Below are 15,805 nucleotides of genomic sequence, written 5' to 3' on the forward strand. Positions count from 1 at the left end.
AGATATTTTTTCCAGCAGTAAATTTTCAAAGCTTTCCCCTTATCAGTGAAAAAGAGAAAAGTGAAAAAGGAAAATACCCTATAGTGCCTCTTTGCTAAGGATGCAAAATATCTTCTCTAGATGCTCTCTGAGCTAAAGAAGAGAGTTGACTGCTGCATATACTTTTAAGAGGAGTGAAAGGGGCTCTCTTATCAATTTTCTGGGAATAAAATTTAAATACATAATATCACTAGTAGGAACACCATGACTCTCAGTAACCTGTGAGTCTTACAGACAGTGTCTGATATAATAGTTTTGTGTCTTTTAAGAGCCTATACTGAAAATGTCTCTAGGTATTTTAAGTGATGAAATCAAGATACAAAACTATATAATTATGATCCTAGTTTATATAGTAAGTGTGCCAATATAGGTATAGCTGGAAAAACATTCACCATTAATAGTTTTTATTTCCAGGGGCAAGGATTATGATTAATTTTAATCTCTCTGTGTAAGTTTTCTGTGCTTTCCAATCTTTTATAATTTATAATCAGATGAAAATCAATACATATAATTTTAAAAGAGTGCATGACCCCTTTCTACAACAGAACTTTTAAACATCATTTAATCCAGAGTTTGGAAGAGATAGAAGTTTCTTGCACAACTTTTGGAGTTTCAAGGTTTCCTCTGCCCTTTCTGAGGACTCTTGACCCAGTGGCCAGGCAGCCTGAGTCTGACCCTAGCCTGGCCTGGGCCTGAGGTTTGGAGCACATGGACTGCAGAACCCCCTGCTCATATCCAAGTGAGAAGAAACAGCAGGTCAGGAGCCAGCTACTCTGTAAAGCCAGAGCCATGTGTTTTGGCCTCTGTGACCAGTGTTGGAAAGGTCTGGAGCATTTCATTTTTACTTGAGATTTTTTCTGCTCTGAGGTAGGAGATCTGCTTTGCATCCTGGCCTGGGTGCCTGTTTCAGGGAGGTAGGGGACTTGGGTCTGCCTAGATGTGTTTGAGTTTGAGGCACTTCACGGCATCCTTCAAGTTCAGGAAATGGAAAGCCTAAAAGGACCCAGACAGTGCCCATTTACAAAACAAAACAGCATAACATGCCTTACCGCAGAAGCCCCCAGGTAGAGAAGGCTGACCTAGAGTCAGCCTAGTACCAGGCAGCCAAGCAGTAATGCTGCCTCACAGTTCATGCTCACAGAATTGTATGGTGTATTATTATTCTTAATTCATATGGAGGAAATGGAAGCTCAGAGAGGTACAGTGGCTTCCCTAAGATCACACTGCCAGTTGGAAAATAATTATTGAAGTACAGTTATTAAAATTCTTAAAGTATAGCAACTTAGGTACTTCTTTCAGTTCAGTTCAGTTCAGTCACTCAGTCATGTCCGAATCTTTGCGACCCCATGAATTGCAGCACGCCAGGCCTCCCTGTCCATCACCAACTCCCGGAGTTCACTCAGACTCACATCCATTGAGTTGGTGATGCCATCCAGCCATCTCATCCTCTGTCGTCCCCTTCTCCTCCTGCCCCCAATCCCTCCCAGCATCAGAGTCTTTTCCAATGAGTCAACTCTTCACATGAGGTGGCCAAAGTACTGGAGTTTCAGCTTTAGCATCATTCCTTCCAAAGAAATCCCAGGGCTGATCTCCTTCAGAATGGACTGGTTGGATCTCCTTGCAGTCCAAGGGACTCTCAAGAGTCTTCTCCAACACCACAGTTCAAAAGCATCAATTCTTTGGCGCTCAGCCTTCTTCACAGTCCAACTCTTACATCCATACATGACCACAGGAAAAACCATAGCCTTGACTAGACGGACCATTGTTGGCAAAGTAATGTCTCTGCTTTTCAATATGCTATCTAGGTTGGTCATAACTTTCCTTCCAAGGAGTAAGCGTCTTTTAATTTCATGGCTGCAGTCACCATCTGCAGTGATTTTGGAGCCCCAAAAAATAAAGTCTGACACTGTTTCCACTGTTTCCTCATCTATTTCCCATGAAGTGACGGGACCAGATGCTATGATCTTCGTTTTCTGAGTGTTGAGCTTTAAGCCAACTTTTTCACTCTCCACTTTCACTTTCATCAAGAGGCTTTTGAGTTCCTCTTCACTTTCTGCCATAAGGGTGGTATCATCTGCATATCTGAGGTGACTGATATTTCTCCCGGCAATCTTGATTCCAGCTTGTGTTTCTTTCAGTCCAGCGTTTCTCATGATGTACTCTGCATAGAAGTTAAATAAGCAGAGTGACAATATACAGCCTTGAAGTACTCCTTTTCCTATTTGGAAGCAGTCTGTTGTTCCATGTCCAGTTCTAACTGTTGCTTCCTGACCTGCATACGGTGGATAAAAATAAAAGCATATTTTTTTTCCTATTGAAGTCTACGATCCCTGAATTCTGTATGTGGACTCTGTTAGGATCCATGCTCATGCCTTAAAGAGAAGTGTATTTGCTTGCATATTTGTGCACGTGTGTGTGTGTTTGTGTGTGTGTGCATGCGTGCGTGCAGAGGAGGCGAGGAGGAATATCAAAAAAACATCGGAGGGAGTGAAAGGCTGATAGGGAAAAGGCAGCCCAGGAATATTTTGATATTGAGTCAGTGGTGGAAATGCTGCTCAGGCTTGACCTAGCTGCCACAGAAATGTTCTGGGTGAGGGGCAGGGGAGAAAAATAATCCTTTTAAATTGCTTCAAGATTAATTTAAAATATCTGTGCAGAACTAAGTGCCTCAGCCCTTGACTTATTTGGTGTTTTGGAAAGAGGGTGAGGAGGATGGTGGTTTGGGTAAGAGTTATGTGAGCAGATCCACATCTAAACAAGGGCCTGAGGAAATAGTTACTGCATGAGCCACGTCTTAGCCTCCTCTCTGGTGGGAGGCTTGTTGGAGGCCTCTGACTCCAGATCTGGGAAGCTCTTGGCAATTGGAGGAGTCTGGTGATCACCCAGCTTCTATTTTTATAAAGGGGTGGACGCGGTCTCCTCTCTGGCCCTGTGGGTGACGGCTTGTTTCCCAGGCCTTCAATAATGGCAGCACTTCCCATTTGCCAGCTGGCCTTGAGAAGTGAAACCACCCCTCACCACCTTCCCCTGACCTCTGCAATGACCCCATGCATCCCTCATCTCGGGGGTGGCCATGAAGGAGCCATTTTCTCTGCCAATTAAACATTTAGGGAGGAGGGACTCTGTTTTACAGATAATTCATAAGGCAGGCCACCCATTCATTTAATAAACGTCTGCTGAGCAGCTGTCATGAGCCCAAAACAAGGCACTTGGATAAAGACGAGTGAGCCAGAATTTCTGTCTGTCAGCAGCAGGTTGTCATCAACTCCTATTTATTACTACTTATGTCTGCTGTGTGCACCCCACTGTCCTAGGCACAGCCTCTGTGATTAAGGAGTTCTTAGAAAAGGGAAATATTGCAGATCAGAAATGACAGGAAAGCCTTAATGAGCCATTTGTGGGAGGGCTGGGTAATTCAGAGGTGATTCGAGTAACACAGAACGCATCTTGCTGGAAGATGAGCACCACTGCCTGGGCCCTGTGCCCTCTGGTCTGTAACTAATGGGCCTGTCCTCCACTGTGTTCACAGAGCATGGTCCAGTCTCTCCTCATTAGCCAGGCACAGATTACGACTCTCTTTGCAGCCCTGTTTCACAGCTATTTGCCCCACTAGCTGCAGTGGATCCTGTGTGATGAAGATATCTGCCCTGCAATCACATCCCATTACTGGAGAGAAGGGAGGCCTCTTCCCCATTAGGGGACAGTTTGTAAGAGTCATTAAGTAGACTCATGGTAGATGCCTCCTTGGAAAAGAGAAGGGTGGGTACAGTTACAGCTCAGTGGAGTGTCTTCCTTAGCTCCCCACTTTTCCTGGATGCCTAGGGTACATCTTAGAATGGTAGAATTGGAAGAGATCTTGAGATACAAGAGTTTACCTTCCATGCACTATAGGAAACCCAGCCTTGTCATCTTGACACCCGCCATTGTGACCTCTTGCTGCCCATATATGTGCTGATGCTGATCATAGCTATCAGAGAATACCAGAGCTGCTGTACCGGATGCCTGCTGGAAGATTCCCTACAATCTTCCAGTCTTTGTAGGGAAAGGGAAGCTCTTAGAAGGGCTCTAGGGCATAACTTGACTTAATTAATGGAGGAACCTTTTTCTATTTTGCTTCTGAATAAAGGAGGCTATACGATGTCTATCCAGGAGGCCCTCTAATCTTGTTCAAAGCCATTCTGGAAAGAAGGAATATATTTCCACTTCCTGTGAGAGTATCCCCCAAAGAATGAACAGAGCTATCCAGTGGGCTTCCAGTATTAGAATTGTGCTTATTATCAGTTTATACTGCATGTTGTATTTGTTTCATGTGGGACACACCCAAGACAAGGTATTTATCACCACACTTGGGAGGATATTTAGGTGCCTGCCTCCTCCATGACCAAGGCACCTGCCCAGATGAGGACCTCTCGTTTGCTTAGAGGAGCCTGACCTCAATGGCTGCCTTTACCATGCCACCTGTGGGAAAGCTCCCTTTGGAGAACCTAATTTTAAATTCGTTCCTTCATTTTCATCCTTGTGTGGTGAAATTCTATTCACACTCATGGGTGCCATGTCTGTGATGAAATAGAGTCTTGTGAGAGGGGGCTCTGACGCGGCCTGGGGTGCCACTTAGCACTTAGGAGATCTTAGGCACATCTTTAACTTCTGATCCCCAATTATGTTCCCAACAAAACAGAGATGAAGAATTTGGGCTATCTCAGTGTCTTTTGACTTTCTCTCTTGATTCCACATGATATTATTCATGTACAATCCTCTCTGTTTGTGAAAATGACCTTCACTGGGATAAAGAGGGTGGCGGGGCATGTGTGTGGTCACAGTAGTGAGAGTGGTGGTCAAAAGTAGCCTTGTAAAGGGGGTGTTTCACAATCCCCAGAGTGGTTGAGTAAAGACCCCTCTCCGCCCAACCCAAATGTGCTAACGTTCCTTCTCCTTTGAGACTTGCCACACTGCATGGTGTCTAAGCCCCTTCACAGCTCAACAATTGTACAGTAATTTTTGCCTTTTTACTATTCATCCTCCCCTGTGTATCTTCAGTTGACTTTTCTCTCTTCAGGGTTATCATTTTGGTGATGATGGAAAATGAGAAAGAGAAGCTTTTCTCAGCAAATAGAATCATGATTTGTTGAGTTCTTTTCCTGATTAAAAAAAGAAAGCTCCCCAGGGTTGTTAGGAAAATTGAATGAGATGATATGTGTGGAGGCCCCAGCCCTGTGCCTAGCCCAGATCACTGCTCCCTTAACCTTGGCTTCCCTTCCTTCTCCTTGTGCTGTTTCAATCCTGGTTTACTTCTTAGTCATCAGGCACCTGCTGAGACCTCAAAGAGTGTGATCGATGCTACCTTTCAAATGAACTTGCTCCAAATAATTTTTAATGATCCCTAGTGGAATGAGTTAAGAACTGAGTTTTGAGAGAAGTTGGCGATTATGATATAGGTTCATAAGGGTCCCCCAAGATCACTGCATTGTGTGGTGCCCCTGGATGAAGCAAAAGAGAGAAGCACCAGGTCAAATTGGGATCATATCTGATGAGTCAGGGTGGGGGAGCTGCCAAAGGGAAAGGTCTCTGGAAAAGTAGTGTCTGTCCTTGAAACCGCCACAGAGGAAAGCAAGTCTCCTCAGGTGCAGGAGAGCACCCGTCCCCATGCGCGAGCTACACCTGAGACACTTGTCACCTTCTGCCATGCGTTAGAGCAGAGAGCATATTTGTCATATTCTCTTACAGTCTTGCAGCCAGAGCTTCCTGCAGTTTATCCAAGAAATGTCTATGCATTTTTATATTCTCTGAGGTCTATGCAAACAAAATAATGTTGCTTTCATGTTAGTCACCCTGAGAAGATGGGTGAAGAGCATCACGGTGGGCAACACTAATACTCACTGGACAGAGTATCCACTGCTGTTTCCTGCCCTTTCCCTCTGAGGTACAAACACTTCTGTTCACTCCCCAGAGCCCAAAGCAGGACCCTAAATCTCACTGTGCCTGGAGTGACAAGGACCACTGGAGCCAGTGTGGAAGAAACGCACTGCTCCTCCTCCCTGCCCCACACTTGGCTCACTGCCTCTTCTCTTGGCCACCTCTCCAACCCCACACGCCTTGAGCCAACAGTGTCATTCGTCAGACTGAAGTGCTATTGTTGTCATTATATGAAATCTTTTTTTGAATGTCGGTTTTTAAAGTGTTCTCACACCCCTGACCTTAGGGATTTTCTGGTCCAGCCCTTCCTTTTACATAGAAAACTTTGACCCAGAGCAGAGACCCACCCAGAGTCACGCAGTTGGTGGCTCCTCATTTGGTCTCCTGTCTGTCGGGGAGGGTGGGGGTGTGAATGTGAGCACCATTTTACTTGAGAAAGCTGAGATTTGGCAACGGTGGGAGGTGTGCCTGGGATAGTGTCAGGTAGGCAGTGGGAAGGTGGGCCCTCTGCTCTGTGGCTGGGCTTCCTCCCCCTCCCCAACACACACACACACACACACGCACCCCAATACCAATCTTGCCCTTGCCCTGCAGGAGAAAGAGTGCATAGGCCAGTAACCTAGGAGGTGGCTAGAGAGACTGGGGTGGAGTGGAGGCTGGTGGTCACCTGACCTGTGACCTTACCGCTGCTATGGTAAGAGGGCAAGCACTGGTTGGGCCTCTAGGGAGCATGTTGACAAGTTTCTGTGATTCCTTTGCTTGAGCCCTTGGTGTGGGGAGAGAGGCCTCCAAGAACTATGACCTTTGAGATAAAGTCTTTACTGCGTGGCTTGTAACTTCCTGCTGTTTTTGGAGAAAGGTTCCCGGTGCCCCTCGCTCCTGCCCTCCCTCCTGCTGAGGCCGTTCCACTGCCCCGCCCCGCTCCCGCTGCCTGGGCTCAGGCTCAGGGCAAGGAAGTGTGTCTGTGTCCCACCCAACACAGGACATCGTGTCCTGTATTATTTCCAGCCTGTTGGTCCCGGGAATCTCTACTTCCTCTTTTTCATTTCCTCCCCTTGAACATTAGAAACATTAGATTCCAAAAATAATCCACGTCACAGTGTTTTGCAGAATGCCTGTGTGCGTGTTTTCTCCTGAAGCTGTTTTTCTCCTCCTTAAAACCCGGTCTCCCGCTCTGTCCTTCACTCTGCTTCATGCTCAGGACACCGCATGCTCAGTGTGCGCTGAGGTGGCCAGGCCTGCATGGGAAGTGGGTGTGAAAAGCAGAGTGGAACAAGGAGTGGCGGGAACGCTGGGCACAGCAGGCTTGACTCCCCCCACCCTCCCAGGTCTCTTATGAGGGCTGGAAGTAGCCTGAATTGTCATATGTGTCATAGGTGGCCTCCCGTTACATGTGGACCCCACAAGATGACCCTTCAGAACTGAGAACTGGGACACTATGCTAACAGTACTTTCCAGAATCTGGGTTGTTACTCTGAGTCTCTCTGCAGAGGAGCCTGGTTGGCTGCAGTCCATGGGGTCGCAAAGAGTCAGACACGACGGAGAGACTTCGCTTTGACTTTTTACTTTCATGCATTGGAGAATGAAATGGCAACCCACTCCAGTGTTCTTGCCTGGAGAATCCCAGGGACGGGGGAGCCTGGTGGGCTGCCATCTATGGGATCGCACAGAGTCGGACACGACTGAAGCAACTTAGCAGTAGCAGCAGCAGCAGAAAAGAAGGACACTCATCAGAGATATAAACAGAAATTGTTTTCCAAGATTTCTTCTCAGGCATTTTACTTTGAAGAAGCCACTTTCCTCCCTTCGCTTGACCTTTTGTCCTCCCTTCCCTTCACCTTCTGTCCTCCCTCCCCTTCACCTTCTGCCCTCCCTAAGCGCCCCTTCTGCTTCCTCTCCTGTTGGTGGCCCCTGGAGGTGCCCACGCACCTCCTCTAGCCTGTTACCCCAGCCTTCTAGGATGCATTCATTCTCTCGGAACTGGTTGTTTCGCTTCCCTTTTGTGGTCTTGTTTTGTGGTCTTGCTTCCTTCCTTGGGTGATTCCCTGTGTGGCTCAGGCCTCCCATGGAGGGCAGCGTGCATAGGCCACCAGAAGACCCAGCCAAGGCTTCTAGAAAGAGCACTGGCATTACAATCACAAGAGACTTGGGTTTTGAATTGCAGCTTAGCCACTTGCTAGCTGATTGACTATCTGTGGCGAGTTTGCCCTCTCTGAGCAGTTTCTTTATCTGTAAAACGTAGATTTTTAATACGTGCTTTAGGGTTGTTGTATGGATTATGGAAAATGTATCTGAAGCATCTAGTATGCCAGGAGCCCAGTAGGTGCTCAGCAGATGATAGGTTTATGGAGACCAATTGCAGCTGGGCCATCAAGAGTGGAAGAGGCTTGTGGGGTGGGGGGGCTTTCTTTCAGGGCATGGGAAGAAGGGCAGAGAGTACAGGGTCGTCCACAGCATGGGTACTGGAGCAGACAGTGGCCAGCATGTGGCAGCAAAACATAGAGGTGAGGTAGGGCCCTGGTGTCTGGGGAAGCTAGAGGAAGGAAGTTAGAAGTGTGTGCCCAGTTTGGCAGAATCTAAAACACTGTTGCTGAAGACAAGCCAATTAAATAAATGCCAGATACTGTACTGGGAACAGGCCATTGGAAGATGAACTGGAGTCAGGCTTTATTTACCACACTAGAGTGGGGAGGCACTGGCAAACAGCTGCTGCACAGGGAAAGCTGACCAAAGAACCTGTCACTGCTGTGGGAAGAGCATGAGGGAAACCTTCAGCCTGGGTTGGGGTGCAGGCCAGGGAAGAACATGAGCAAAGGCATGGCAGCCTCAGAGGCACAGAGTAGGTTCTGTCCAGTGTGGCTGCAGCTCAGGCTCGGCATGGGGACGATGTGGGCTGTAGGCGGTGGGGAGGGCAGCAGAGGAGGGGTGTCCTTGCCATGTCGATTACCTGGGGTCACAACAGGGGGTCAGAAATCTAGTCCCACCACTCCCTGCGTAACCAGGGACTGGAGGAAAGCTGCATTCTTGCCCTTTCTTGGTATAGAGAAAAAAGGGATGTTGGTTTCTTCCATGCAAATGGGTGGACTGACTTGTCTCACCTGAGAGAGGCACGTGTCCTGTTCTAAAGATTTCCCTGGGATACCCCTTGTCCCGAGGTGTCCGAGGAGGTGCAAACCAGAAGGTCCTAGAATGGAGAATGAGACTGGACTTGGGCCTTCAGCCTTGATGTAAGGAAAACCTCTTTTGTGCTTTGCACAGGCCCACCTCTCACACCTGTGTTTATACCGACCTCCCTCCTATCTGCCTATTGAAACCCTATCTTAGTTGAAGGCCTAGCTACTTTCCCCACTCTCCTCTGATGGAGGTGGTCTTTCTCTCCTCTGGGAAACTTTCCATAGTCTTTATCTATCAAATTGGCCCTGTTCCAATGCAGTGATATTACACATTCCCAGAGGTCAGGGCCAGTGTTTGAGATAACTGCGTTCCTCAGAGGCACTCAATAAGCTGCCTGATGGAACAAAACTTTTGTGAGTGCTCTGAGTTGGCACAAGAGCACCACCTACTGCTGAGTGGCTTCAAGAGATGTGACTCCAATTCTATTGCTTAAAAATTGGAATTAACAGGTTTCCTCTCACAATGGACAGAAAGAGCTGGAGTTAGGGAAACCAATTCTTGTCCTTTTATACTAATCCAAATGTGAGCAGATGAATTGACAGGGAGAGAGGAAAGGAGAGGGGCTAGCCCTGGAGATAGTCTAAGGGAAAGAAAATAGGACATGGTGATTAATTGGAGGTCAAGGAGGAAGGAGGACTAAGGGAACCACCAGACTTTTATGTTAGGGTGTTAAGGTGGTGAAAAGAAAGCCCAAAAGCACTTTGGAAGGAGGATAAATGACTTACTTCAAATGTTGGTTTCTCTTAAGGCATGGAGAAGTCAAAGATGTGGTGATGAAGGTTATTGAAAACATTACCAGGAGTTATCTGGTTAGTGCATTTCTGCTCTGCTCTTAGGGACAGTGGCATTATCTAAACACAAGAATTTACCTTAGTCCTCTGAATGAGGTTGTTAAGGAAATGGAGGGTTTTGAAGATTGGGCTCTTCCTTCCTAAGTCTTTCCTGAGTTCCTATGGAGTATATTCTGCTAGGTGGGGTCTGGAAGCTGGAAGCGTGATAGAGCATCTTCTCCAGCAGGTACCTGAGCCTGGCTCCCTCGTGGTCTCCCACCTCTCAGCCTCATTGTTGCCATAGGAAGAGGGGAGAAGGGAAAAGGAGAGGGATAGCTTTCTTCCTCTGCTCAGAGTCAAGCCCACCTAGTCCAGACCCCTTCCAGCATAGCACCTGCCCCCCTTTCTGGAAGAGGGACTCCTGAAGGGGAGGCCACCTCCTCCTCAGTCCACGTAGAATTTTTTCCCCAGATGTGCAAGTAATTGCGACAGCTGATTTTAGGATGTGTGGGAGGACTGGGTGAGAACATCCAACAGACACTCCATTTTTGCAGTAACAATAATAGTTACCATTTACTGAGTGTATCTTATAGGCCAGGAACAAGCATTAGCTCATATAAATTAACTCGCCAGGGCCAGAACTCGGTTTATGCCTAAATTTAGCTCTGGGATAAAGTTGGGCACTATTTTCTCAGCTTGAATTAAATTGAGTTTGACCTCTTCAATTTTACATTTTGGGAAGTGAGTAAACATTCCCTCATGCTGTTCCTGAAAATATTTTATCATCATCTGTGGTTCAGATGGAAGGAATTTGGCCACTCAGAGTCAATATCCCAAGGCTACCCGGGCTGACTCCTGGCTTGGTTGGTCCTGTTTCTCCTCTGCTTGACTTGCTGGCTCCTGGGTGACCGTTCCTTCCTACAATGGGGTAGTGTGTGTGTTGCCAGGACTGCAGGAAATTTAGTCCATCCAGGCAAGCAGACTGGAAATAAAATGCAAAGAATAAAAACATTATTCAAATTCTGAAAATATTTATATTAATAATTGACTTGGTGAAACTTTTCATTACCTCACTTAGCATGAGGAGGGCAAGTCTGAAGAGAGTAGCCTTTTCAGGCCTAATAGGAGTGTGCTGATTTTCTAGGACAGTGTGTGACTCGAGCGTGGAGAGTTGTAGCCTGGGTTTCTTTAGTCAGAAAGCAGCTACCTGTGACTGGCAGCTTATCCTGTCTGGCAGGATAAGGAGGGGAAGAAAGTGGGAAGGAACTAGCACGTGTTCAGCATCTACTGTGTGCAGTGCACTGTGCCAGGCACCTTTTGTATGTCATCTGCATCTCCTCCTTTATATTTATCTTCTTCATCTCAGATGCTGAAGGGTTTTTAAGAAAAAGGAGAAGGGGAAGGAAGGAGGCAGGGGGCTGTGTGGGAGAGCCCTCGGTCATGGAGAAACCTGTAATGTGTTAGTTGATTTTTTGTGAGATCATGGTGGCTGCCTTGGACTCTTCTTTGCAATGAGATAAATGACTGTGTGTTGAGGGCTTCAGTGCAGAGACCCATTTAGGGTTAGAAGTGAATTCAACCTTATCAGTTTCCTTCAGTGGTTCCTCTCCACCACAAAATAAAGACCTACTTCTTCTGCATTTTGACCTTTGCCTTTTTTTCTATTTCTTAAATTTTTATTGAAGTATAGCTGATTTACAATGGTGTATTAGTTGCACCAGTGAATCAGTTATACATACACATATTTGTTGTTCTTGTTTAGTTGCCAAGTCATGTTCAACTCTTTGCAACCCCATGGACTGTAGCCTGCCAGGCTCCTGTGTCCATGGGACTTACCAGGCAAGAATACTGGAGTGGGTTGCCATTTCCTTCTCCAGGGCATGTACACTTTTCATAGTACTTTTCACAGTTAAAAGTGACAGACTATCAAATATATTTGCCTCCCTCACTAGACTCTGACCTTGATCTTTTCTCGTTAGTCTCTAATCCAATATCTGGAATACAGTGGGCGCTCAATAAGTGAAGAAAATAGTGTGCTAAGCATCCTGAGCATGTGACTGTTTATGTTGGGATGCTTTTGGCTACAAGAAACAGAAGACTGGACTCTGTTGTTATGTTCACCTTTTAATTCATTTTGTGCCTTTCCCTCCTATTTTCTTCAAGGTGTTAATCATGGTTCTTTCAAAAGTCTTGTCTGCTAAATTATAGCCTAATCATCTCAGGTTCTGTTTCTATCGACTTTAATTTTTTTTATTCTTAGTCACTTTTCTCTCTTTCATAGGTTGAATAATCTACTGGTTGTTATAGATGACATATTGTTCAGCCTCTTGATTAGGTTGTTGCTGCTAAGTCACTTCAGTCGTTTCCGACTCTGTGTGACCCCATAGATGGCAGCCCACCAGGTCCCCCATCCCTGGGATTCTCCAGGCAAGAACACTGGAGTGGGTTGCCATTTCCTTCTCCAATGCATGAAAGTGAAAAGTGAAAGTGAAGTCGCTCAGTCGTGTCCAACTCTTAATGACCCCATGGACTGCAGCCTACCAGGCTCCTCCTCCACCCATGGGATTTTCCAGGCAAGAATACTGGAGTGGGTTGCCATTGCCTTCTCCACTTGATTAGGTTATCCTCCTCTAAATTTTGTTAAGTTTAGTTCTGGGATGCAGTTAAACTACAGATTGTGATCCTGTTGAGCCTTGGTTTAGGCTTTGCTATGACGTATCTACTTCCATCTTTTCTTTAATTCTAGGATATAGCCCATATTCTTAGGATGCAGTTCTTACTCTTACCAGTCTTGTCTTTTTGGGTTGAGTGTCCAGAGTTCACCAAAGTCTCTTCATACTGTTTGATTTAGAACTCATAACATTTCCTCAGCACTGTAGCCCCTGATATTTCTCTTCATTTTTCCACATACCACAGCTATTCTCTCCTGGACCTTCTGGAATCTTACCTTGCCTATGCACAGCTTAGGATTTGGCCAAGGACCTAAAGGAAATTTGGTGAAGATTTTTAGGTCTCATTTTCTTAGCTCCCTCCTCTCTAATTTCCTATCACCATAATTACCACCACCCTACCAGCCCCTAAGTCTAGTCTCTGTTGTATTACAGCCATTAAGACTGCTGCTCTCTGCTCAGCTCCTGTTGCTTGGCTTCATAGTTTGGAAAATACACTCAGGGAGAAAGCCAGGGTGGGCCTGGGGCTTACTTGTATGTTTCCCTTCCATCAAGGATCAGTGGTTTATGTTGGTTGTTAACCAATGCTTTTAACTAGTGTACATGTGGTAGAGTTAAGTTCCCTACTAGCTACCCCATCAAAAACAGACTGTAAGTCTACATGAACTGTTTAGATAAAAATGCAAGTGCATCAGATTTACCTGCAGAGTTCCTGCTGAATCGGAATCTCAAGGATAGGGCCTAGGAAGCTATACTTTTTTAAGAAAACACTTTAGGTAGTTCTGAATGAAGGTTAGGTTTGTGGATTATGGTACATACTTGGGCAGTGAACTTGGAGGAAAGAGAAATCAGTATGGGCTCAGTTGGTCAAAGAAATCATTGAGAGGAAAGGAGACTTCTGGTACATTTTGAAGGGTGGAAGTAAATTGGATATTTGGGTATGGAAGGAGAGATGTGAACACATATGTAGGGGTGGCAATGAGCATGCGTGATTTATTTGCCTGGTGCTGAATAGAATATGGCAGGAAAGGATGCTTGATGCAGACAGTGGTGTGAAAGAACAGGGAGAAGGGCAGATATGGACCAGTTGGGCATGGAAGGGGGAGGTACTTTGCATGCCAGAATAAGGAGATTAGATTTTGAATTATAGATAATAGATAGCAACAATAATTTTGTTGGGGATTTTTTTTTTTTTTTTTTTGGACTGAGGGAATGACAGGGTAAAAGTAGTGTATCAGAGCAGTGAGCCTGGTGGAGCAGATTGCTTGGTATAAAGAAGAAAACAGAGTCAGGGAAACCAGTAAGGGAGTAATTACAGTAATCTTTGCAGGAGGGGCTGAGCGGTGAGTATCCGTAGCAGTGGAAAGTGAAGGGTATATTTCAGAATGATTTGAAGAAAGACAATGCATTGACTTCAGGGGGGCAGGGTGAAGATGTGGGGGATCAAGAGAAACTAAGAGTTTTCACAGAGCAGGCAGAATAGTTTGAGATGCTGATGCTACAACAAGGGGGTATTCATACTGAATTCATGGGCACCAGGTGACTAGGAATAATCCAAAATTGTGTGCGTTTGGAAGACAATTGGATAGTAGTTTAAAAGCATGGAATTTGAAGTCATATAGACTTTGCTTTAATATGCACCCAGACTGTGCAACCTTGGCCAAATTATTTGCTCTCTCAAACAGTTTCTTCTAGAGAAAGGTGGTGATGGTGGTATCTAACTCAAAGGGCTGTTTTGAGGCTTGAGATAATGTGTGTAAAGCTCATTGTGCAGAGCCACATATTTCTTCTTGTCAGTTATCAGGGAAGTTGAGGTTAGAGAGCACCCTGGAACAGAGGAAATTAGGTTCAGATGGACACTAGATTCTGGATTTATCTCCATCACTTACAAGCTGTGTAATCTTGGGCAATTTACTTCAGCTCTTTGTACTGAGTTTTCACTATGTCAAAAGCGAAATTAACAATACCTTATTTTTGCCTTATTATAAAGACTACACAAGAAAGTCTGTGAAGGTAGTTGGCACAGGATGTGGCACATGAAACAGGAAATAATATTTGGGTTGTTGAAAATGTGAGCCTGAATGGATTTTCAAATGGACAAAGCCGATGAATAAAAGGCAGAGGGCTAAGGGTTGAGATGGTTCCAGTGAGGATGTGAAGGACATGAAGGACAGCCATAAAGGGGCAGCAGAGAATTAGGAGGCAAGTTTAGATAAATCAGTGTACGATTGAAGAATTGGTGAGCTTTTGAAATTAGAGTGTTCTATTGTTTTTGTCATGCTGAGACTAGATGTGGTGTGTCAAGAGAGCCTGAGTCTGTGAAGCCCTGATTCTCCCGGGAGAAATTAGTGTTGGGTAGAGACTTGTGAGGAGAAGGCAATGGCACCCCACTCCAGTACTCTTGCCTGGAGAATCCCATGGATGGAGGAGCCTGGTAGGCTGCAGTCCATGGGGTTGCGAAGAGTCGGACACGACTGAGCGACTTCATTTCACTTTTCACTTTCATGCATTGGAGAAGGCAATGGCAACCCACTCCAGTGTTTTTGCCTGGAGAATCCCAGGGACGGGGGAGCCTGGTAGGCTGCCGTCTATGGGGTCGCACAGAGTCAGACACAACTGAAGTGACTTAGCAGCAGCAGAGACTTGTGAAAACAGGAGGGGAAAGCGAATCATGCCTGCAGCCGGATGGCCTGCCTCTGGTAGAGGGTCAGAGCCAGTCGAAAGGACGGCAGAATTGACGGCACTGGATTTTAATGCAAGATCAAGGATAGGGTCAAGATCTCAGAAAGGAGGAGGCAGTCAGTTTTCATGGTGAGTGCAGACTTAGGAAAGCAGTAAAGGCAAAAGATATTACAAGCGGTTAAAGAGGAAGTGGATGGAGGAAAACAAAAGCAGCCAAGGGGCCAAATGTACGTCTGAAAGTTTGGTGAAAAAGAGAAGGGTAGACAGAAATGAAGCTTTGAGCATTTTGGAAGGTGGAGCAACAGGGTTAAGAATATCAACACTGGAACTAGGCCTCCTGAGTTTGAATCTTGGCTCTGCCACTTATTAGCTTTGTGACTTTGGGCAAGTTAATTAGCCTCTCTGTACCTTAGTCTCTCAATTTGTAGAATGGAGATGATAATATTGGGGGTTAGTATTGGAGAGATAATTAGCATGTTATTAAGAGAAGTAAATGAGTTATATGTTAATAATGCTTAGAGCTGTGCCTGGCACAAGGTGCTGTGCTGTGCTTAGTCG

The 15,805-nt window shown here is 45.8% G+C and overlaps 1 protein-coding gene across 5 annotated transcripts in view; it reads left to right on the plus strand.

The window, feature by feature from the left end:
• The window catches only part of KALRN (kalirin, RhoGEF kinase), a 626,732-nt gene that overhangs the window by 182,167 nt on the left and 428,760 nt on the right, over positions 1-15,805 (plus strand). The window lies entirely within an intron of this gene.

The sequence above is a fragment of the Bison bison genome, unplaced genomic scaffold (assembly GCF_000754665.1).
Source record: "Bison bison bison isolate TAMUID 2011002044 unplaced genomic scaffold, Bison_UMD1.0 scf7180017864032, whole genome shotgun sequence".
NCBI lineage: Eukaryota > Metazoa > Chordata > Mammalia > Artiodactyla > Bovidae > Bison > Bison bison.